The following is a 25,489-nucleotide window of genomic DNA, read 5'->3' as shown; positions in this document are numbered from 1 at the left end:
CTTAACCCTAAGTTGCTCCAGGGGGACTGTCCCTGTAACTATTGATTGTAAGTCGCTCTGGATAAGGGCGCCTGATAAATGCTTTAAATGTAAATGTATAAGGTCGTTTTGGGCATGTTGGCTGCAGAGGGGCACAGTGTTTCATTAATTTGACACTTCCTGCTGACTGGATGGCAAAGATGCCATGTGTGTGTGTGTGTGTGTGTGTGTGGGTGTGTGTATATATATATATATATATGGAACAGTTACAGCAATGGGGACGCATGGATAAACCCAGCAACAGACCAGTAAAGAGTCCTGTATGTAAACAGACCAGTATGTCCGCAGGCTCACACGTTGAAGAAGTCGACAGAATCTTCTTTCATTCTCGTCTCTCCCCTGCTCCATAACGGCCGTCAGTTAGGTCAGCCTCACCTAAGCCCGCCCCCCTTCCCACCTGGCACTCAGCCCAGACCGCTGCTGCAGCTTGCCAGCTTCTGATTGGCTGTTTGTTGCGCTCTCCTCTTCTGAGAAAAGGAAGTGAGAATCCCCTCCCCTCTACTTCCCCACGTCCCCCCCCATCTACCTCTCTCTTTCACTCTCTTTTAAATAGATTTGCTACGGCTGGCTGTGGCGCTGTGCTGTAAGTGATACGGTGTTTGATTTGATATTCCAGGGCTGTGCAGACACTGTAGAGATTGTGAAGGGGAGCTTTGTAAAGAGGTGTGTGTGGGAGTGTGGATTTATGCTTGAATCTGTGTGTGTGTGTATGTGTTTTGGTCTGTGACAGAATTTTGTTTGTTTAAAGCCGGCACCCTTATGTCTAACATTTTTACACATTGTGGTTCTTTTTGAAACAGCTGTTGAGAGACTGAGGCACAGTGGTGTTCTCTCAGTGGACAACACAATGGGGAGAACATGTTCAGCGCTAAAGACGTTCCTCTCTCTTTCTCTTTCTCCTCACTACAGGTGGGCACTAGAGGAAGTGGCTTCCCTGACGTTTGCTGCAGCTTTGACCTGCTTCTAGAGCCCCGCCTCCTCAGCCCCCCCGCCTCCGCCTGCGCTTGCTGTCTGGAACACGCCAGCCCTGTCCCTCCTGGCCCCCCTCGCACCCCAGCCTACGGCTCACCGTCCAATCCCTCCTGGTCTCTTTCTCTGGAGAACCTGGCCTGATTGAATGACTGAGCCACTCCAAAGGAGTCTGTCCCGCACGGATGTGGGATGCTGTCTGAATGAGATTTTTGAATTCTGATTTGGATTTTTCTTTTTTTTTGTTGCTGTTCTTAAGTTTACTGTCTGGGGTCTGAAAACTGCAACTTATCTGAGGAGGCGTCACACCTGAGCTTCTATTCCAGTATCCACACATAGAAATCCAGCAGTAAACAGGATTTATTTGATCCATTTCATTTTACTTTGTCTTTGTTTGGGAGCATCACAATGGCGATAAACATGTCGCAAATACGGGACACTAAGTGGCTGACCCTGGAGGTGTGCCGGGAGTTCCAGAGGGGCACCTGCTCACGCTCTGACACTGAGTGCAAATTTGCCCATCCCGCCAAAAGCTGTCAGGTGGAAAACGGAAGGGTCATCGCTTGCTTCGACTCCCTGAAGGTGAGCAAAAAGCGTAGGGTCAGGTCCCAAGGATGCACGTTCAGTTCAGCTAATCCTCATTAGCAGCATGTGACACCAGCTAGTTACACAGGTTTTTTTGTCCATCTGCATATTATTTCAAGTTATTCCTGTGCATTACCTTTAGGCTTTTGTTAATGACCTTTAAAGTTTAGCAGAGATCTGAAAAGCCATTTATAGTATGGTACACATTTAAAAAATATAGGTCATTTATTTAACTGTGAAATCATGTGAAACAGAACAAATTATTCAAGGTGAAATTCAAGGGTAGACGTGGGGGTTGGAATTTTTCATCATTACAAACTGTGTAGTAGTGTGTGTTTTCTCTCTTTCTTGCCCTCTCTCTCACACACCCACACACAAACATATATTGCTGTAACTGTTTGATATGATTGGCTTATGCTTGCTATGTGCTTGAAAAGTTCGACATTGTTTAACTTTCAGCAACAAGAACCGCAAGCTACAAAAAGCGTTAGACACAAAATTCAGTTTAGCGGTGCATGACGCCACCCCATTTAAAGTGAATAGAAAGCACTGATAACTTCATTGTGTATGTGCGAGAGTACCGCTATGGCCTGAGCCTATTTATACAATTCCATTTGTATGTATATTATATATATAATGTTATTATTTCATAATTTATTTAATGTGGTTTATATTTTTTACAATTTAAATTCTAATCTGGATCCTAATTGCTCTGTAAGGTCACAGGTGAAAAGGCGAAAAGAGATTGTATTATTACACATTTAGTAGCTCGTGTTAATGTTCAATTGAGTTTTATAACACATTTCATCAAATGGAAAACTAGAATGTATGACTGAAAGATAAATCAGGCTGCCAAGGAAAGAAACAAAGAAACAATGATAAACATTTGTACTTCATTGGTTTACAAAGTGTAACTGTCCATGGTCACACATCAAGGAGCAACCCATTAATGATTTGCCTACAAACATTATTTAACATGAGGCTGTGGCTCCAGCAACATCTCACAGCACCTGAAATCATGTTTAGAAGACTCGACAATAAATTGCTGCCCTCATGGTTTTGTCATATTTGCAATGTACATACATTCAAACAGCTCCTGAGCAAATGGAACCAAAGTGGTTCAGGATTTACTAGGACTGTCATGAATTTGGCCCTCTTTCTGGACACAAAATGTCCTGGAATCTGAATGCAAAACATGAGACATGCAGTATCTAATTTCAACCTGAACAGGATATTTTAGATTAATTTAAACCCTGAAATCTGTGTTTGCTAGTCACATCAAGTCTGTCTTCAGGATTCATGATAATGTGCAAAGGCAAAAGTGTTAAGATGAATTTTAAAATGGGAGGAGCCAATGGGAATGAATGATAGCTATCATGCTCTCTACTTTCTTTAAAACCCCTCCCAACAACATATCACACATGTGGGTGTATCTCAAGGTCCCATCTCTTCCACTTGTCCACCATTTCCCTCTGCTTTCTTGTAATGTCCATGTGCAGTTACACAGATTCTTAGCGCTTTAATTCAAATGTTGATTGATGATCTAGCGAATCTGACACAGCGTTCCCCTGTAACTTGAGACTATTCCAGCCATTTCCACCTTCAATAGTGATACTGTTTACAACATTAAAATGGCTTGACCTTTTTAGCAATCTTCTGTTATTTTAATGGACAGTTTTCTATTTAGTCAAATTTTAAGTTGCTGCGACTCAGAAAGAATATTTCCCCCACACTTCTGACTAAGGGTTTTAGATACATCTTTGTGATTGTGAACCCTTAGAGCAGAGGGAATGTGTGCTCTCAGAAAACCTCCCAAGTGCAAACACATTCAAAAAGCAAGATTTTGTTCAGTGATGGTTGCCATATTTCCCCCCTGGAGGGCCATATATAAATGCCTGAAGATATGGTTGTAATAGCATAAGGTTTGCCCAACTAATCTTGCCTTATGATATGCTCAGGGCCATATTTTTGGATTGGATCAGGAAGGTTGGATGCTCTAGACCTGAATTCTTTAATAAAAGCACTTTTTTTTATCTACCTGCTTATTTGCTTTGGTCCTGTGGTCCTGATGTGGTCCTGAGACACAGTGATCATGTTTGTGATGTCAGCTCATGGCGCATGAAAAAGTTTTATTTTGAGGACAGAAATTTGCATCTTTGAGGAACCCAAATGTCATTTTAGTATTGTAAGTATTTTTGGCATTTAAAAACCACTGTATCGCTTTTGTGTGTTTTTGGTGCCTTTATGGACAGTTTGGGGCTCAAACAGTCAAGTATCTGGCAACACTTGCTTGCACTACTTTGTTCATGTGACTAATTGAGGGGGTTTTACATCATTCAGAATGAGGAAGTAGGGGTGTGTGTGAACTGTCAGTCATGGCTATGGGGTTTTTCCATTTTAAACCTAATAACCTTCTGAAAACATAATTTTTGTGTTCTACATACTAGCAGTTGGATTATGTTCTTCAAGATAACTAGGAAGTGGCTATATCCTGTTTTTAACTGTCTATTTACGTATTTGTCCGTACCTTAACATACAAGCCCCACACGCAATACCTGTTACAGTGCTTATGAAATAGGACTCCGTAGCTTGTTATTCTATGTCCCTTGTGCAGTTTTGTGTAAGTGACTTGTGTCATTAGATTGTGTCAGTGTGGCATTAGGCCGGTTACATATTTTGGAGACTCTGCCTCTTGTTTAGACGCTCTGGTGTTTTGTTGTTCCGGCAGAGAGTATTTCCCCTCTCACATCACCGTGGCAATGGTGCTGCACTCGCCACTTCCTCTCCGGGCAGCAGGGGTACACCACTCTGTAATTTTCCATCTATTTTTACTCGTCGGCAGAAAGGCAAACATACTTATTCGCTCAAAACTTACACAGGGATTCCAGGAGGGTGAGACAGCACCACTTTCCAGCTCTTTCTTCATTTGGTCGTAGCCCAGGAGATGGTAGCTCATAACACATACAACCACACACACTAGTGCGTCTCTTGTGGATATATTAAGTACATATATTTTTGTGTTATTTTGCTATTTTTGGATTCAGCTTTTGTAAGGCTGGTCTGTTTTTTATGTGTGCCTGTGTGTGTGGCAGATGTGGACAGAGGGACATTGTCTGCTCGCTGCAGTGCAGCTAGATTGGTCTAGCGTAGACAGAACTGTGTAATAGTTTCCTCCGCAGACCAAATCTACTTCTCTGCCAACAGAGGCCGAGGTCCACCCTGTGCCACAACACTCAAACCAAACATTAAAACCCACTTCTATCAGACACTAATACTTGTGCCAACTTCAAATTGTGCATTCAGTGCAACAAAGAACATTCATAGCAAATTATGCAATTGACTCAAGTTTGACATTTCATACATTTAATATAATAGTATATTAGTAATATATTTATTAATATATTAGTGTATTTACATAATCTGATCAGTGTCAGTGAAATTCTCTGAAATACTGTGAAATCAATATGGGGTCATATTGCCGTACCCTAAAGTGTCCCATTTTAGTCCACTGTGTGTGTGTAAGTTTGTGTAGTGCTCATAATCACCTTGGCCATGTTCATGCTTTTCTTAGTCTCTCTCACACACATGCACACAACCCAGTATGTGACAAAACAAGTTTGAGCTAAAACTACACTTATCTATCTAATCATAAACAGCAAGCTGCTTCTTCTGCATGCACCACTGGCTCTTAGCACTGATTATCTACCAACATGCTATCTAGCTGGCAACTGTGTTAAACAGACGTCACCATTTTCAGATACTGCCTCATGGTGCTGCACTGTCTGAACAGTCCTTTCATTCTGAAAATGGAGAACATGATCTCTCAGGTTCAAACAGAATGCTGTTGGGTTTTTACCTGACTTGTGTCAGTAGGCCAGTGCCAGACAGTGTATAAATAGGCTGCTGCAGGAGGGAGATCAAGAGAGGCAGGGTCTGTAGGGATGAGCCTCCACCAATCTAACACTAGTAGTAATGTCAGTGGCTGTGACATAAACATGGCATGTCACATCACGTTGAGTGCTTGTATTTTGTGTCACAGGGAAATAAGCACCATAACCAACTGCTCTGGATCATAAAGCAGTGACAACTAATGAGGTCATAATAACTAATGTTGAACAGCCAGTGTCAGCTCATTTCACTGTGGTGGATAACTTGGGGGATAAATGGACGTTCTCCCAAGGCTGCACAAATAGTAGGTTTCATAATAGCAATTACGACTCTATAGTAGGTAATCATGACTTGCTGACTTGAAGTACGCATATTATGTATCATGCTGTTTTTTATGTTTTTGTTTTTCTTCAAATTTCGACGTATGGTCACAGATTTATGACTCAAACATTGCCACTGGGGATTGTCAGCTTTTTAAAAAATCATTTAATATATGCAATGAATTCAGATACCTAAATGTGTGTTTTTTTCCAGGGTTTGAATTCTGGGGGTGTATAGAACTCTTACATAAATGAGTAAATGGAAATGTGTTTTTTGTTGTGATGTGCTCATGCTACTTCTGCATATCTCTACTTAGCTGATGTGTGTGGGGCCTCTACCCTGGCCATTCCCACTGTCCAATCAGTTCAAACAGATGGTTGCAAGCACCAGTTGCACCCAACCTAGGCCTTCTCAAATTACCCATAGACATGGCTTCAAAGGTTGAGATCATTGGGGACCTCACACGAACCCCAACAATATTATTTTTCAGGGAATGGAATCAGAAAGGGTGCGTTTGCTTAAAAAACGAGCCATATAATTCCATTCCTTTGCATAGAGATAATTTAAAATATTCTTAAGTGGGTGTGGAAGAGGTGAATTATCATTTGTTTATTTTGTGTGAGTGTATATCTATCCTATCCACTTAAGCAGTACATGTTTATGTATAGTTTAATATAATGTGTTTGTTTATGCGAGCACATTATGCATTTAGTTTATGATGAGGATTTATCGAGTGTGTGTACTCGATAAATAGGTGCATGTGAGTTTGCACAGGGTTGTGCGTTGTCTGTGTGTACTCGCTCTGAGCATCTGCACCTTGTTTATAGAGAGTGGAGTCGATCCAACAGAAAAAGGTTCAAAAGTTCCACAGAACCTGAAGCAGTGCCGCTCGCAGACACGTGAAATAAATATTAGCGCGGCTGCTAGTGGGCCGTGTCTGGTCAGGGTTTAAACAAGATGACAAACACGCCACTCAACAAAAAACAGAGGTGATCCAGCACATGAAGCAACCTCCTTAGAGGCTCCTAGGCATTCCTGGTGCTGTTCAGTGAAAGGGGAAAAGGCCACATTTTTGTTTATGACTGCAAGATGTGCCCTCTGCTGAATCACTACACGTGGCTTTGGGATTAAAAAATTCAGCAGCAGCAGGCTGGCAACTGTTCATCAGACGAGTGTTGATCTGGCGATCCACCTCGTCCTCTCCACCCTTGGAAGCAGTTGTGGAAAGTGTGTTGAGATTTATATGGAGAGCATCTTTCAGATTCCAGGTCACATCTGGAGCAGCTGGAAGTGGAGCATAGACATTTTTACCTTGGCAACAAGGATATTATCTATGAGTAACAGATTTCCACCCTGAAGACTCTCAGAATTTCCTGTAATGTAGAAATATAGCACAACCTGTTCTCCTTTTCACAGAGTTGAAACAATATCACAAAGACAATCAGTGGGGACAGAGTTTCGGTAAACGGTGATGTGTGACACATCATTCATTACGCATTAAATTAATGCCATATATCACACATAATTCATCTTGGATCTAACAGCCATTCTTAGATTATCTGTGATAAATTATCTGTGCATGGTGAGGTAATAAATCTGTTATTTAGATTTAATGAATTTAACATGTCTGCTACTATACACACAATTCAGGTTTATATAAGACATGAGGAATGTTATGTTATGTTCATTGTTGACTGACTGAAATTAACTGGTAAAATTTTAGAAAAATAATATTTCCTAAATTGTACTTCTCCCATCTACATGTAGGTATGCTCTGACCTCTAATTGATATGGCTGTAATTTAAAACCATAGCATTCTGAAACATGTAGGTATTTTTGCTCATCACAGTCTTGACATCTTGCTTGTCTCATTATCAGAGGATGATTGCAGTGATGAGCTTGCGTCAGAACACGGTCACTATTGGTGGCCATGTTGGATAATGAAGTGAAAACTGCTACAAGTAACTGGAGTTCGTATTCATGTTACATTTTGCATATGCACACACATACACACAAGAGGAAACAAGGGCGCCTTATCAAATTGCAAAGCTGGGGGGGGGTCGAGTTTCTATGTCCAGTTGCTTTTGTATTATCTATGTTTCTTGGCCATCCATGTTTCTGCTTGTAGACCAGGACTTCCTATTTTTTTGGGCTAAATTGTTAATCCAATATGGGACTTCCCATGTCCTGGATATTGACTGCTGTTCATTTTGTTATCATGTTTAATTTGTCATAAACCTCACGCAATGTAGGCAGCAGTGTCTAAAACAGTAACTGGTAGTGGCAAAATATTTTCTTCTTAATGCACTAATGCAGTCTCATGAGCAAGGGCGTGTGTGTGTGTGTGTATACACACACACACCCCCACCCACATCTCCCGCTCATACCCCCACCCCTTGCTTTATATGTATATAACATTAATACATTAATCAAATGAAATTATTGAGAACTCTAAATACAAATGCAATTATACTTAATTTATATAGCCTATATCCAGTTCATTCTGTATTTGCTTTTATTGTCAGGGGGTGTCAGAAGTACACCAGTGGGACCAGGCAGAGCCTTTTTGGAGAAACCAGTGCTCTAGCAGGTCCACACTTTTCATGGATCTAGTCCAGTTGTGTGTGAGTGTGTCATGAATGCACTGATGTTTGCTATAGTGGGAGGCTTTGGAGCTGTATTTAGATAGATGACTGAGGAGAGGGACAAGAGCGCTCTTTTGTGCCCAGTGTCAGCCGTTCCTCTCCCTTAGCTACACAGAGTCCTTTTATCATTGCACTGAAATAATCAAAAACACACACACATATACATGCTCTATTTTTCCTCTGCAGGAGCCCTTTTCCTTTGGGAATGTTCGCGAGATTATTTACTTACAGTGCAGTTACAGTAAAACATCATCAAGATGATACTGTAAGAGGCTGCCATCATATTCACTTTTTTTTATCTATTCCTTGATCTCTCCCTGCATGTCTCATTTTCCTCACTTATCTCCCCATCTCCCGTTAAAGGGCCAGGAGCTGCCAGACCTGATAGTGGATGTGAGAGCAGCGGTCAGGCAGTGAAAAGCTGACAGCATCTTAACTGTCCTTCTCCCTGACAGAATCCTTTTTGCTTGTTTTACACTTTTTCCAGCTAACACAGTTTTAACACTTTTCTCAGAAGATTGACATTTCAGCTTTTAAAATATAAGATGCACCGAATCATATCACAGTAAAACTATATGATTCTAAATCAGATTCAGATTTCTTTATTGTCATTGAAATCAAAAATGAAGTCCAAACAAGGTAAATGAGCTGAAACATGCTGAAATCTGAATAACTTCTCTAAAATATTTTCTCTAATGCTCATCAGCACGGATATTTTTTTGGATTTTTTGAACTGTGCATGTGCATCAAGTCAGGAAGTGGAAGATGACCTTTCCAGGAATCTACTGTTTGAATTTTTAATCAGACAAAACTTTGAAAATCTTGATGAAATTTATTTAATCCTATACGTTAGTAATAAAGTAATTAATAATGGAATTCTTTTTTTTTTAGATTTAGCATGGAATTGCAGGTCCCAAGCACAGTTTTGCGGAATGTTGTTTGAGGGTGTGAACCCCAGTCTTGCACGTCCCCATCTGATTTGTTGATTTGGCAGGTTTGAATCTGATATTTCCTTTAATAGTGCTCGTTGAGAACCCCTTTTTTCATTTAATTATGACACTGTACATTTTGGTCTGATAAAATCCTGTCTTTAGGTTTAATAACACCCTTATGCACAAGTTGCTTAAGGTTAAAATTATAAAATAGGGACCTAGTGCATTTTAGGAATGATCTGTGTTAGCTGCATCACTCTCAGGACCTGACCAGCACTGTGAAATCTGTTCGTCTCTACCTCCCACACTCCCAATTTCCCTTTTTTGCCATGGGCACAAGGCGTGTCCCTCATCTCAACTCATTGTAGGCGCTGTAGGCTCTGCAATTCTGAACATCCCTTCCTGCTGTTTGACACACAGTTAAACTACCGTCTGGCCTGTTATGTGGGTTGTGAAATCTGAGGTGAAGGGACACTCTGCTCACCAGCACTGTCTCAGGCTCCTCCCTAAACCATACTAGACACCATCCAAGGTCGCAGACTGACAGTGCATTTTGTTTGTTGCATATTTTATATATATATATAGATATATATAGATATATATATATACACATAATACACACACACACACACACACACACACACATATATAGATATACACATACAGACATACAACATACATATATATATATAGAGATATATATATATATACACACACACACACACACACACACACCACACACACACACACACACACACACACACACACACACACACGGTGTTTGTTTTTTTTTTTTTTTTAGCTTATGCTCTTACCCTGAGTGGACTTTAACTAACTGCAGGGGTCAGACCCCTGTAGCACAGTGGGACAGTGGGGGTGGGTTGCACACTGAAGACATTGTGTGTTAATTATGACCCACCACTACTACTACAATTACCAGCATGGAGGGATGATCGTAGTGCTGAGCTAAGGGCTTGGGTCTAGTGACATCAATCACTTAGCTCCCGCTCATCTGATCATCTTTAATGGGTAGCCCAGCAGTGTTTCATTGTTTCTGCACACATTACAGACAGCGCTTTTGTTTTAGGCAAATGGAGAATGAGATTAGTGTGGGAATAGCTGCCATGCCTCGTCCATGACTAATAGGATTGCAGGGAGTTACAAAAGCACTTAGTGTTGAGCAGTTGTACAGCAAAGATGAAAGGGAGAAATTCATTACCATTTACATTTAACATTTACATTTACATTTACAGCATTTATCAGACGCCCTTATCCAGAGCGACTTACAAATCAGTAGTTACAGGGGACAGTCCCCCCTGGAGCAACTTAGGGTTAAGTGTCTTGCTCAGGACACCCAAGAGTCTGCACCTTGGGGCCAAGTAGTCAGTTGCAAGACAACACACTAATCCAATAAATGCTAATCTTAAATTAAGAGCATTTATTCAGAGGGGAAGATCAGATGCAAATTGGCTGTGGCCGTGTTACTTTGAGATTAGGAGGTTTCCAAAAATGGATTATGGCAGTTTATGGTGGATTTTGGCTAACCGATATTGTTAGTATTAGTGAGCAGGAAAATCTCATTAATTACTGCAGGATTACCAGTCTCTTTTCATTTGAAGACCAGTTGATTAGAATCAATACTATAATTAAAATATTATATCATGTGAACTTTTACTGAGTGTTTATTATTGTGGACTATATCTGTCATGTTTATTTTGTGGGTTTCCACCACAAAATTAAAATAATGTGTATTTGTAAGGGTAACCAAGAGATTGTGCGAAGGGAAGTATCTATTATCGATTAAAAATCATTGTTCTGGCTGTACTGGGATGTCAGGCATCAGCTGAAGACTCTAAACCCAAAGGATGTTGTTTTGTTCAGTGCAAGAATCAATAATTATTGTTTGTGGTGATGAAAACAAGGACAGGGAGAATGAGGGAGAGAGAAATTGAGAGATAAATAGCAAGAGACTTAAAAGAGGAGGACAGAAAGCTTTGAACTTCGCAAGCTTGGTTGCTAAGATACTGTTTGCCACACAGCAAAACATTTGTGAAATGTGTGTATATATATGTGGTGTGTGCGCGCGGGACTCCAGGAGTGTGCTTTTGACATGTTCAGACTTGTGGCTTCCAGGCTGTGGTGACCAGATCTGATCCATTTTATCTTCACCATCTTTAAACGTCAGTCAACAAAAGGCGAGCTGACACACACACGTTAAGCGAGGGAGGCGCTCATGCACACAGGAGAAAAGCGGCGTCTGGCGCACAGTGACGAAATGCCGACACACACAGACACACACAGACACACACAGAGGGCTGCTCTCACAGGCGGAGATCACACCTCCTCCTGGCTTCCAGCAGCCGCTCACCATTCAGAAAGCAATGTAGTCCAGCGGCGGGGGTCACTGCTTCAGCCTCCTCAAGCTTTGTACAGAAAGCAGGAACCATGTTCACATGGGTCTCTGTACATGCATGCTTCAGGCACTGGTGTTAATCAAATGCTTATGTAGTAAAATGTGTTCAGAGGTGGTGCCTTTTTCACATTTGTTCTAACAAGAAAACAAAGAGCAGGGCAATTCCTTTGTCCATTTGCCATGGCCACTAGCATTTGATGGCTTCGCATTTTTAGGTCAAATGTGGTCTAACTTGCGCTTAATAAAAACGCTCTCCATTTTGTGTGACAGCCATTTTGCATGCTTAACAGTTAAAAATTAGTTTATCATTTGGAATGATTTTTTTAGCCCACTGATTCAAATGGCAGCTATTTTGAAGAGCTATTTCAGTTCTGCATTCAGATTAAAGAGAGTGTAGTGGGCTCTCTGTTTAGTGATAGTATGATAATATTGCAACAGCAATTTTAAACCAGACAAGGACAACCCAGTCTCGATTTGAGTGAGAACATCCCAGCCCTGTCAGGTGGGAATAGCTGTGATGAAAGGAGTTTGCTGTCACATGGAGAGGAAATACAGCATCTGCTGACCTCAGTCATGCAAAAGCGTGAAACAAAAGTGGATAAATTCAGGTTCAGATATCACAGGAACTGCGGTTTCCTTGCTGTGACCGGATAACAAACTGGCCAATTAGTCGTGCACTCAGTCGTGAAAAGTGGTGCTAATTGTCAAATCCAGGTAATTGGACCTAAAATGTAGGGGAACATTCCACCCCTGGTGTGAATCCTTGAATGATTGGTTCTGACAGTTTTACTCTCTAGTAATTTATTTACCCTATATAATCAAATATTATATTGTGTAATATTACTTATTTAAAGTAATTAAAGCTTTTATTTTACATGGATTTGTCAGGGGCAGGGGCAGTGGTTAATAATTGGAAGGTTGCTGGTTCTAATCACTGCTCCCTGAGCAACTGTCATGGCTGTAATGGGTCAAATGTAGAGGACACATTTCATTGTGTGTGCTGTGCTGCAGTGTTTTAAATGACAGTCACTTCACTTTCATAGATTCTCACTGATTTCTTTTTGCCGACTGCAAGCTTTGAATTATTTTACTGAAATGCCCTAATCGTCTTCAAGCACACATTGGTCTGGTACCTGCTACAGTAAATACAGTAATACAGTAGTATTAACAAGATACAATCGCCCTCACTCCTGTAGAGCCTCTGATCCAAGACTTTTTGAATGAACATGCTCCTCAGGACTCTGATTCTGCACTGGAGTGGAGCTGCCTCAAATTCCAGGGTATCCATGCTCTCAGCAGAGAGGAGGGTTGACAGCACCTGATTAACTGTGTGTAAGTGCATTGGAAACATGACATGGCAGAACTAACCCATTGCTTCCACTGCCTTGCAGTGACACAGGTCATATACCTGCATGTGCATATTCATAAAAGGGGGCATTAGAACATGAGAACAGGCGTGAGGGCATTGAGGGAAGTGGTTATTATTACTAGTCTGACTTCACCTGAAAGTGTCAGTGTGCTACAGGCTCACATTTGAAGTGCCAGTGCACTTCGAGGACTAGCCAAAGTGAAGTGATTGTCATTGTGATACACAGAGCAGCACACAGTGACACAACCGAAATGTGAGTCCAAAATGTTGCCGCTGTTTAGACCTCAGGTAAAAAAACTTCTAATACATAGGACACCAGTATAAAGCTCTTCAGCTTGTAATGTAGTAATGTAATATAAATGCAAATGTAGTCCAAGTAAGTGAGTTGGTTCTGAGCACGTGGGAGGATTGTCAGCCACTCCATAATACAGAGGCCATGATATGCATTAACACATCACAATACATTTCATATAAATTGCACTTTGGGGGGGGAAATGCAGCTATGCAGCAGAAAACCTTACTAGAAAAATGTCACCTAAAGCCTTTACAGATTTTTACCAGTTTGCTTCGAAGGGCCACACCCAGCGCAGAGACCTTGCAGCTCAAGGCTGAATCACGCGGCCCTGAGAGCACACGTAAACAGCCGCTCTCAGACAGGTCAAGGCTACTCTGCTGGACTGTGCTGTGTTGGCTTGTGTGTGCGAGAGACGTGAAGGAAAACAGCAGAGACACCTCCGCCGTCTCAGTTCAATTCTATATCAACACGCTGCCTCGCCGCTCTCCATTTTACGTCCTGTGGTCCATTTTAATGTTTCCTCTCACGCTTCCTGCTGTTCCTGATAAGAGAAGAAGCTCTCCAAAGTGTTAGTCTTGACTGCAATCCCACACAATCTGTGTAGACTTCCCTTTCAGTTCTTTTTCAACCTTCAGCATTCGCAGCAGCAGTAAAAGAGTGCAAGATTTACCCGGGCTGCTCATGCGACAACATCATGCGCTGTTTTAACTGTCCTGACAGAAATGATTTCTCCGTCCCTTCTGGCTAATTGAATGCAGAGAATATGTCTCTTTCTCTTTCTCTATCTCTCTCACTCACTCAGTTTCCATCTCGGCTCTGTTTCACCACCATGAAAGCCAGAAACTCCTATAGAATTAACTGTAAAGTAAATTAAGTAAATTGAAGATTTTCAGAGATGTTTCATATAATGGTGGGAATACGGAAAAAAAGGACAGACTTTATCCTTAAAAAAAACATTGCCTTATGCATTCTTTCTGTCTTTGGACAGTCATGTGTCATGTGAACGACCACTGTATGCATTCCTGTCCAGGCAACTATTTCCTGTCATTCTGGGCTCACATGATTCAGCACGAGAGTGGCACAGGATGTGCAGTGACCCCTCCCTGCATTTCTTGTAGAGGTGAATCATTCTTTGCTCAAACTGCATGGTGGGAAGGGCAGGGTGGAGCTCTTTACCCATGCTGCATCGGGGCCTAACCCTGCCGCTCTCACAGTCTGCGTGAGTCATGCCGAGGTTTGACTGATTGCTTTCATGGGGCCCAGATCTACTGTTCTCAGGTCTGATTATTCCACCGCTTTCGAAATCCAACAGTATTATCAGATGAAGAAGTCAGGCTGCTCCTAGATCAGGACCTGCGGGCGATTTGGAGACATGGGAGGAGATGAATCCTGTAATATCTTCCCACCTGTACCAGCAGGTTTAGACAGAATTGCCTCATGGCTGCTCTGAAGTCATGCAGGAGGATCAAGTGTTACTTACGAATCCGATTAGTAATTTCAGAAAAAGAGGTGAAGCTAATCAACAACAACGATGCAAGGCAATTAAAGCCTCTACATTTTTATTATAGTACAGGATTATTATATTGTATTCAATTATAGTAGAGTCGATTTTTTGTTTTTTAATGTTAATGCATTTAAATATTTATAGCCCAAAGGCTTGCTGCTTTTTCTGAGTTCTGCTCACATAGGTTGATTTGCTACCTTCAAATGTATTAAGCAGTTTATACCACAGGTCTATTTTCCAAAGCCTAAGAATCCTGAGCCATTTTATTAAAATATTTGCCATTCTCTTCATATTCTTAACATTGTGTTTACAGGACTGTTCCAGATCTGGAATGTTCTGCAACGATTACCGCAAGTGGTAAATGTGAAACATGATAGCAGCTGTCATTTTGATGATTCTGTCCGATTGGACTTCCTGGTTTAGAGAGAGGAGTCGGCTCTGCTTGCACTTTCTAGAGGAAATGCAGTCTTCATTTCATTTAGCCATCCTGTCCTAAATGAGGATCAGGTTGCCTGCTCCCTGTGGTAATCTTCATTATGAGATTACGCTGTGACACAGCCCTGGACCTATCTGCATTTCTCATGACCTATTGTGAGTCGGTTTTTAGTTTTTGCTTGGAAGATGGATATTAAGCAGAGCAGTCTTTGCTCTCAGGTCATCTGACTGCAGTGAATTCTATGGATTCATTCTGACAACAATCAATTCTAAATGGAAAAAACTTAGTTGAAACGTATATATGCCCATAGATTGAAGTTGACAGATATCTTAATAATAGACATGCTGAATATTGTCCAACACGAGCTGTGGACAGCATAGACATTTCAACTCCCCTAAAATGATAACAGACTCGCTTTTATTTTGCCCTTACACAAACATTTGTGCAAGGCTTCAAGTTAGCTATGCAGAAACTGAAAACATTTGAGTGCCATGGTTGACCTCAGAGATATTTTTACGTCTGAGGAACAGAAAACATTTTTAATTTGCGTGGCAGCTAGCTGTCTTTTATTATCATTACTGAACAGTTACAGTTCATAACTCTTTTACAGTTTTGTAGCTAATGGGCACAGCAGATACTGCAGGCAGAATTTTACCCTATTGGCAGTATGTAGACTATACAAATTTGTATGCATAATTATTTTTAGAAATAATGGTGGCTCATTCTTCACAATCTGGGTAGAAAATATGTTCTTAAAACAGTTTAGAATCCCTGGTTTTACATTCAACTAGATTAAACTATAGGCAAAAGAACATTTAGGTGTTTTTCTTTTATAAACATTTTTCTTTATTAGGTAAGTAAGTGATCTTGGATTTGCTGAAAAGGCAATGAATTAGGCTCTCTGAAGATCCATGCTCTGCATTCGTTCTTGAACTTAAGTAAATATTGTGCGTTTAAGTGCACCCCCTACCAATGTGTGGAATATCTGATAAGATCAGGGAGTCTGGATTCTGGGAATTCCACAGTTGCTAGGGCTGGAACAGTGTTGCGGTTGTCTGTTGCTAGAAGCAGGCTGTATTCCCAGAGGCCTGTGATATAATAACATTAGCAAGAAAACATCATGTGAGGAAACATCAGCTAAGGCATAATTCTTATCCCATTAGCTACCTATCTCCCTCTCCCTGTGGCTTTTTCTTCTGGTCATGACCTCTTTTCTAGATTCTTCAAGCTTTTTTTTTTTACTTTTTTCTTTCTTTCTACCTTTATTTCTATCTCTCTCTCTGTTTTGTGTTTCTGTTTGTGGAAGTTGGGGGACTGCCTCTAATGGCTTTTCCTGCAGCTTCTTAAATTCACTGCACAAATCGCTCAGCCTGTCATCTCACATTGGCCAGCATTTCCTGCATCAGGCGGTGTTTCTTTCATTAAAGCCAGCGATCTGGGAGCAGATGCCTGGAGTCGGTTTATTAACCGACATAAGAGATGACGCAGCACTAATGTAAAGTATGCATTGGCGTGTGTTGGTTAAACAGGCATCCCAAAACAGGTGCCTTCAGTTGTAAATCCAGGGTGAGATGGAGGGGTCAGGTGAGGTGAAAGCAACGTGACTCCCCAGACCTCCCCACCACTCTCCTTCCTCTTTTACTCACTTACGGAATGCAGCAAGTCATGCAAGATGGCTGCAGAGGGGGTTTTTGCAAACGACTACTAGACAGAGCACATTGTAGATTTATTACTATGGCTAGTCACTTGCATTTAATACGAATTTGTAAGGTTAAAAGAAAGATTAAAAAACACAAGCCAATATATTACAGTATGATTTCAACTGGTTGCATGTGAATCAAATTTCAAAATCATGCCACACCTCAAACATCTTTTTTTTTGTTATCTTTTGCAGTTACATTCATACACACCCATCTCTCACAGGCTTATAAGATAATGACATTTACATTTTTTGTCATAGATTTCCAGGTTCAATCCTTATAACAATGTCACGAAAACATGACTTTATATAAAACTTTTCTCCAGTTCTTTTTATACACTTTTGCAATTATTTGCAATATTTCTCCAGCTGTATATTATTATTAATTGATTTACAATTTTGTGACATGGTGAACATAGTGATTGAGATGAGAATAATAATAATAATAGCAATAATATTGCCATGACCCTTAATGTTGCAACACACAGCTCAATTGCAGACCAGTGTAAGACATTAATAATGTCTGACATGATTGATGCTCCTCACTGAGGACATAATACTGATTAAGCCTCTCTATAAGCGCCTGCTAAGCGTCTTGGCCCTTATGTATCTTTGCACCTGTTATGAACTGGCCCCTAGGGGAGGGGCACAAAGTGTGTCAGGCCATTAGCAAATGCTTAATCTGCAGGTCTTGCCTTTCTATGGAAGGAATTTTAGTCTGTGATCTGATGTCTCCCCAAGTCCAGGGTGCCACTGAGCATCAGTCACATTACATGCTTCATGGAGGTTTATGTACGGAACTACAACCCAATTCTATGTTGTGGCCAAATTGCATTGAGCTACTTGCCCTCCTGGCCATGAGCATATGGGGAGGGGGTTGTCTCTATGTAGAACCGGAGGTGTACAGTGTTAATTTTATAATGGAAGTACAGACCATTTTGGCTAGAGTTAAAAGGGTTTTTAGAAAGCCCTGGGCCACCACTAGTCAAGTCAGACTTCTATTAAAAGCTAATGGGCGAGGGAGGGACAGACAGGAAGAGGAGGAGGTAGAAAAAAGCAGATGGGCAGGAAACTTAAAAATAGAAGGAATTATGGAAAAATATACATGTCCATCAGCAGCTTAATTTCTATTTTAGGAAAAAAAATGTGGTGCTGCAGTTTGCTTGTGTGTGTCTGGACAGTCTGGTAATAAATGGAATTTAATGGCTCATTTCCAGATCTGGAAAAGTATGAAGTTTTTTACCTTTACCAGAAGGGGCGAATCAGATGAGAACCTGAAATTGGGCTATTTACCCTTAAATTGATGTCATATTGATATCAAGACATTGACATTTTCTGATATATTCTAAAATCTGTCATATATAAGTAGCTATAACAAAAGAGCACATTTCTATTTTAATGTGGACACACGTTTGTTAAGCATTTTTGTTTTTCCTTTAGGGCCGCTGCTCCAGAGAGAATTGCAAGTACCTGCACCCTCCACCTCATTTGAAGACGCAGTTGGAGATCAATGGCAGGAATAATCTGATCCAGCAGAAGAACATGGTCATGCTGGCCCAGCAGATGCAGTTGGCCAATGCCATGATGCCTGGTGGCCAGCTTCAGCCCATGGTGGGTTCCCCCAGAATCAAACCATGTTGAGCATTTGTATATAGATATCTGATGCAACTGATTAGATTTTTGGAGTGAGGTGCTTTCAACAAAATCTGTTGCATTTCAACTTTCCTTTTTTTTTATAATGCAGTGCTTCTTGCTTACTGGCTCAAATGGCTGTCACTTTTTTAGCCTTTAACCCTAAGAAAAAAAGACACAGACTGATGTATGTTTGAATATAATATTTAGAATTAGCATCTTTATTAAGGTTTATTAATGAGTTAAATTTTCTTATTCTGTTGTGGTAATGTGGAAATTCAGGCAGTCAGAATCTGTAATTCTGGCCACACAGTGAGTAAATAATGGACCTTGGAAGAACACAGTTGTCATCCGGTCCAGTTCCTCCATGTTTTGAAGTGCCACTCACTCCACAGTGATTCTAGAAACCTATGATGTGAGTAATTCTGAGTAGGCTACCTTCTGTGTGGGCACATGCTGTTGAGTCAGGTTGAGTGACTGATCTAGTCATTTTTAAAAATGGACAAGAACCAAAGCCTTTCAGCCAAAGATGCAGCTTATACAGCCTATGCCGAGATGCCCTGATCACTGTTTTTCTGCAGTTCTCCTGCTTGTTTTAAACTTGGCTCTATACTGTGGAAACGTACCAGAGTCCAACTGTCATCTCCTGCGCTTCACAGCCAATGTTCTCCGTGACTCCAAGCCTTGCTGCCACCAATGCCAGTGCTGCTGCCGCCGCTGCAGCCTTTAACCCTTACCTGAACCCAGTGTCTCCGGTCTGATGCCTGCAGAGATCCTCCCCAGCGCTCCTGTGCTGGTAACCAGTAGCCCCAGTGTCCCCCAGGTGCAGACCACCACCTCTGCTGCTGCCCAGAAACTTCTAAGGACAGACCGGCTCGAGGTATGTTTTCACAGAACAGCAGTTTATATTGTTATTGTGCAGATGTGCAGATCTTTATCGGAAAATTGATGCTGGACAGTCATTTAGAGTCCCAGTTTAGCATTTAGAGGTGTAAATGAGGGGTATGCTGCCCCTGCTGTCCTGTACATGTCACGTCAATGGAGTGAAGCCAAAATGGAACCTTGCTGAAGTGGTGGCTGGGCTTTTATCAAATCCCACAGGCTCCATGTTCACGTATTGACCAGGAAGGTGTGTGCAGCTGGAGGTGAGTTAATCTTGTGTCTGTGCACTTTCTAGGTGTGTCGCGAGTATCAACGAGGCAACTGCTCCCGTGGGGAGAATGACTGTCGGTTCGCCCACCCGGCCGACAGCACCATGATCGACACCAACGACAACACAGTGACCGTCTGCATGGACTACATCAAGGGCCGTTGCTCACGTGAGAAGTGCAAATACTTCCACCCCCCAGCCCACCTGCAGGCCAAGATCAAAGCCACCCAGCACCAGGTCAACCAAGCCTCTGCCGCAGCCGCTATGGTGAGTCCAGGGAACCAGAAACCTGTCCAATCCTACCCTGGCAATGGCACACATGAACAGGCTCACTGCTACCTCAGTAACAGAGTGCAATGTCAACACTGGTCTTTGCATTAGAAATGTTTCAGAAGCCTTAGTCTGTACCCTCTAAATAATATACTTAATCCAATAGAGTCTTCATTGCTGTTTAGTATATCACCTCATCAGCCAAACACTTTTTAAAATTGCTGTTTGTTTTACTTCAATTCTATTTGGTCAAATAGTCAGAAAGCTAATATAATGTGATGATGACTAAGATGTGCACAGTGAGAATAGAAGTATATTGAATGTTTCTGTTAATAGATTGTGTATTTCAATCTGAAAAATCCCTTAAGGATTTAAGTGGGAAGAATGAAATGTGTTTCTAATTGTTCCAGTAATGGACCTAATATGTTGTTTGACCTTCGTAGAACATAAATGTCTTCACTGTGCATGCCGTAGTCTTGTTATCCCCTTGTATATTGCATTCCAATGATTTGTTTTTATTTGTTTTTTTCTCACCTACCGAAATGCACTGCTGCCCCCATGATGCACCTCTGCTTGCTGTTTATGTTAATGCGCTTGAACCCCATTGGCCCATTGCCATCATGTGCTCGCTGCCTGCTAATTAAGACTCAGTCGGCTGTCAAATCACTGAAGCGACCCCTCGAGGCAACCTTTGACCTGGTACTATGACCTTTCACCTTTTAGCTTGGCATGTTGCTTGTTGTAGTATTAGTTTTTAACCAATGATAATTTGCAAGCATAGTTTTTTTATGACTATATGTTTTTCTTCCTGCTGCTATAATACCATTTTGTGTGATAAACTGATTGTTGGAAATTTCTGGATTTGTTTTAAGAAAATAAAAAGTCAATAGTCAATGTGTTTGTCAATAAAATGACAAGATTTGAGTTAATTGCAATCACTTCATCACACGTAGCCTGTTTCAAGCTGTGACAGGACTGTATTAGGCAAACTTTTCCTTAAAATGATGAGTGGTGGCATGGCCCCTGTGTATAAATGATGTGCCTAAGTGTTCCTTACACAACAGTGTGCATGCTCTTGCTATCTGTATCTGTAGAGTGCATGTCTAATTGGGGATGGCCAGGCTAGCTATACTGGGGAGCAGAACTACACTTTCTGAGCTGTTTCATCCTAGCTACAGAATAACACAGGCCCATGGAGTTAGCAGTGCAGCTTGCTGACCCTACGCTTTCCTCCTGTCATATAAATTGCGTAATTAAACACATAAAGTTTATTTTAGTGCAGTGCTTGCTTATGCTGCTCTAGGTCAGATGAAATGTATAACTATATACTTTTATTTTTCATGAAGCTTATACTGTAAAAGTTGACCAGTGAAAGCTCTGTATATAGTCACATGACTCTAGCTCTCCTGCTCTGCTTGTGAAGTAGTTGTGTAATGCTGCTGCTTGCTTGCTTGTTTGTTACAGAACTCAGTTGGTGTTTGTTCCCTGATGATAATTCTTTTCTTTTCTTCTTCTCTCCTTTTTTTTCATTTATTCATTTATTTATTTGTTTTGCATCATTTTGTGTCCCCCGTCCTCTGACTCAACTGTTTGGGCAGGGAATCCCACACACTGTCATGCCACCCTTACCAAAGAGGCCGGCACTTGAAAAAACCAACGGTGCCACTACCATGTTTAACACTGGCATGCTCCAGTACCAACAGGCCCTGGCAAACATGCAGTTTCAGCAGCAAGCTGCTTTTATCCCTTCAGGTATGGTCTCCTGCCCTCTCCCAGTCCACATCCCTAACCTGTAACACCAGCGTGTCACGTCTGAGCTGTCCTTCAGAAAACTCAAGAAGAGGAATCAGGCACCCACACACAATTACGCTCCCCAGTTCACCTTTCCTTTAAATCTTCACGCTCCTGCTTAAAAGCACACTTTACCAAGCAGGCAGTTGCTGAATTTTTTGGGGAATTGAAACTGATTCTTAGGGTTGTGAACCTATGCAGGCTTTTTTCCATTCTTCCTTTCAATGTGCTTTCATTTTCTTTTTGCTTCCTTTGATAGTGTGTGAGGAAATGAAACTGATAGAATAGAGAAATGCACTGTGAACTCAGCAAATGCAGGGTGAACAAGGGAACCTGGATGATTAGGAGAGTTAATTCTAAAAACACATTAAAATGTTTGCTCGGGTGTGGTATGGCAGATTGCATTCACTTTTGTGTATGTTGACGTGTTTGAGTAAAGCCTCAAACATATGTATGAGTGTGGATCAAAGAAAAGCTCTCGAGTATAGTGAGTGTGGATCTGTGCTTTAGAAGACAGTTAGCTAGACTCAATAGTCAATAATTACTTTATCAATGCTATGTAATTGGAATGCTATGTAATTTGAAAAGCAGCTATGACTGTCATAATTTATGAATTTAAAATGAAGAGTTCCTAAAATTAGCTATGACTTTTCAAGCCTGCAGGGATTTTCATATTCCCCTAATCACACTGATGGTGAAGCATTTTCTCACTAATCATAAGTAGAATGTCATTCCCTGTAACGAAACAGTGTATTTCTTATTTAATTATTTTACTTTTTATTATTATTTTACTCTAACAAACCTTGTGATGGGCTGTTTTGATTCTTCTCCCTTTCCAATCCACTTCCTTTTGCAATGCATGATGGACAGGCTCTATATTGTGCATGACACCTGCAGCAAGTGTTGGTAGGTTCCAGCCTCCTTTCTTGATTACCCCAGAGCTCGCATTTCATCAAAATCCACAGGCTGCACATGGCATGTTCTATCCCCAGATGCCTAAATCCTGTTCTTTGACTAATTATCTGGTTTTCGAAATTAGGTTTCCATGACATTGGCCTAGCAGTCTTTCAGACTCACCCATTTGCAAGTACACGTGGGTTTTGGTGATTTGCGAGTCAAATCGACCATTTCTTAAAAGTTATTTAATTATTTGTGTTTTTTTAGTACAAATATGTTTTCAGTTGCATTTGGTTAAAAAAATACAGGTGCTTAGAATTTGTATCACTATATCACTCTATGTAGCCCATATACCATATTTATGTTTTATTTATGTCCCCGATAGCATGTGCATAGTCTCACTTACCATTACTTTATGCTGAATGTTGTGGCTTCAACTCTCATTTCATACACAGATAACTCTCATCATACATGGCTTTGTGCTGGTGTAACCTGACTTTTACCGTACTGGCCCTATTCCTCTTACACACCTTTTCTCGTTGTGCTTCCCCACCTTTGTCCACTTTTGGCAACACTCCTCTATATGTTTGCTTATATGATTTTCCCTCTGAAAAGTTCCCATGATGCACGGTGCTACGCCAGCCACTGTGTCTGCAGCAACCACATCTGCCACAAGTGTTCCCTTCGCAACCGCCACAGCCAATCAGGTTTGCTCTTTATGGCTTTATCTCTTTGTATACATTGAAGATCAGTGGATGCTAATGACTGCAGGGTTTGGGTTGGGGTTCTCCTACTTGTTGGCCTACACTTACCCATATGGGGGTCACCAAATATCAGAAAATGTTGAAGACATTAATATAAATCATAGGTTATAGTATTTTAATGGACATATACTGTACTGTTAAATTTTCTTGACCGAATAGTGAATTACCTTGTGGGCATATGGTGTTATAAACAGTGCGTAGGGTCCCTTGGAGGCCTCTTGTAGCTGAATGGTTTGACAGCATTTTAATGTTGCTCTTTGTCCTTTTTCATTTTGAGGACTGTTCCTTATCAAAGTTGACTACCAACGAATACATGCAATTGGTATGTATGAGGTAGTTTCGGAGTGCTGTTTTTTCTCAGAATATACTGTACAGTGTTTTGCACGGCTTCTTGTGTATCGCCACTTTATTGAAAGATTCTACTGTCAGTGCTCAGCGGTCAGTTCAGCATAAGTAAACCCAGCCACTACCTACTCTAGCACACATTGTGTGGCGGACCATACACCGAGCTTAATAAAAGAAGCACCTTTTATCAGCCATCTAAGTAAAAGGTGCAGGTCAACAAGCGGGAGGATTGGAATGTGCATGGGGAGCCACTGTCCTTCACACTCCCACCCCTAAAAGAGCTTTTAACAATTAATAAGCAGTTCTCTGTGATTTTCTAATTCGCTCTTTTTGGTGTTTTAACAAAACCCCTCACATTTTGTTTCTTCTTTTTTCCCTTTCAGCTGTAATCTGTACTTTGGGGGGAATCTTGTTCTAAAGTGGCTAAAACTAAACTGTTTTGCAGTGTTTTTATTGTTCATTCATCCCCAAGTGTTATGTGCAAGTTTGTCTATTGAAAGGCTCTTGTTTCTGTCTCTTAGATTCCAATAATATCTGCAGACCATCTGACTAGTCATAAGTATTTGACTCAAATGTAGTTCCTGCCCAGACAGTGAGTTTCTCTATATTTTTTACATTTATAATTTCATTGCTGAATGCTAATGCTGAATTATGTATCAGTGTTTTTTTTTTTTACAAAATATGTGTTCACCTAGATGTTTTCAAATTAAGCTTCTAGGAACCTATTTATATGCTCTAGTGTAACCTTTTTTTCTCATCTTTGCAGATCGGAGCAAAGTGTTTCACTGTACAGTCAAAGACTAGCGTTCACAACCCATAATATTAAGAATGTCTCAAGCTGTACAGGAGAAGAGTTCACCTCTCAGCTAGACTCCAGTTACACTCTTGCATGCAAACATAGTGTACTGACTGGTGTCATTGCCATATAACACACCACAAATACCACCGCCGGCCTCCACCTCAAAGTAACCTTCTAGCTGAGATGAAGAGGGCTTTGGAAATCACACTCTTTTGATAAACTGCAAAAAAATAATAATAATGATATAGGCACAAAGTATGACTCCATCAAAGTAGTGCTCAGAAATAGAATATTTGCACATACTCACCATTAAATGGTGAAAAAAAGAGGTGTCACTTTCGAATACAACCACATCGACAGACCAAGACCATTATGTCTTATTCACTTTTTTTTAAATTAATTTTATTATATGGTTTACAAAGTAGCACCTTAAATCTTAAAGGTGCATCTTAAATATTATTCGATTAAAAGGCACAAATAATAAGCAATTTTAGTAAGGTAATTAAGTTTGTGAAGTATTCCGCTCTTGCAGTTCTGGCTTTTCTAGTGAAATTAGATTGGAAAAAATGGTCAGGATTAGAACAAGACAGATGAATGTTCTGGGTTAGAGAAAAACACACACACACACACACACACACACACAGTTAACTTGTATTCAAGTTTGAAAGCACATCCAATCGAATATAATCTATCCTGGCCTATAGACTATACATCCTAAAATAGTGTTATATCAGCAGTGTTATTAT

The 25,489-nt window shown here is 40.8% G+C and overlaps 1 pseudogene; it reads left to right on the top strand.

Moving 5' to 3' along the window:
• The first annotated feature begins 1,407 nt into the window (after nucleotides 1-1,407).
• Nucleotides 1,408-24,534, top strand: LOC114788721 (muscleblind-like protein 1; annotated as a pseudogene).
• The last annotated feature ends 955 nt before the right edge of the window (nucleotides 24,535-25,489 follow it).

The sequence above is a fragment of the Denticeps clupeoides genome, chromosome 4 (genome assembly GCF_900700375.1).
Source record: "Denticeps clupeoides chromosome 4, fDenClu1.1, whole genome shotgun sequence".
Classification (NCBI taxonomy): domain Eukaryota; kingdom Metazoa; phylum Chordata; class Actinopteri; order Clupeiformes; family Denticipitidae; genus Denticeps; species Denticeps clupeoides.
This window is presented reverse-complemented; position numbering and strand designations above follow the sequence as displayed.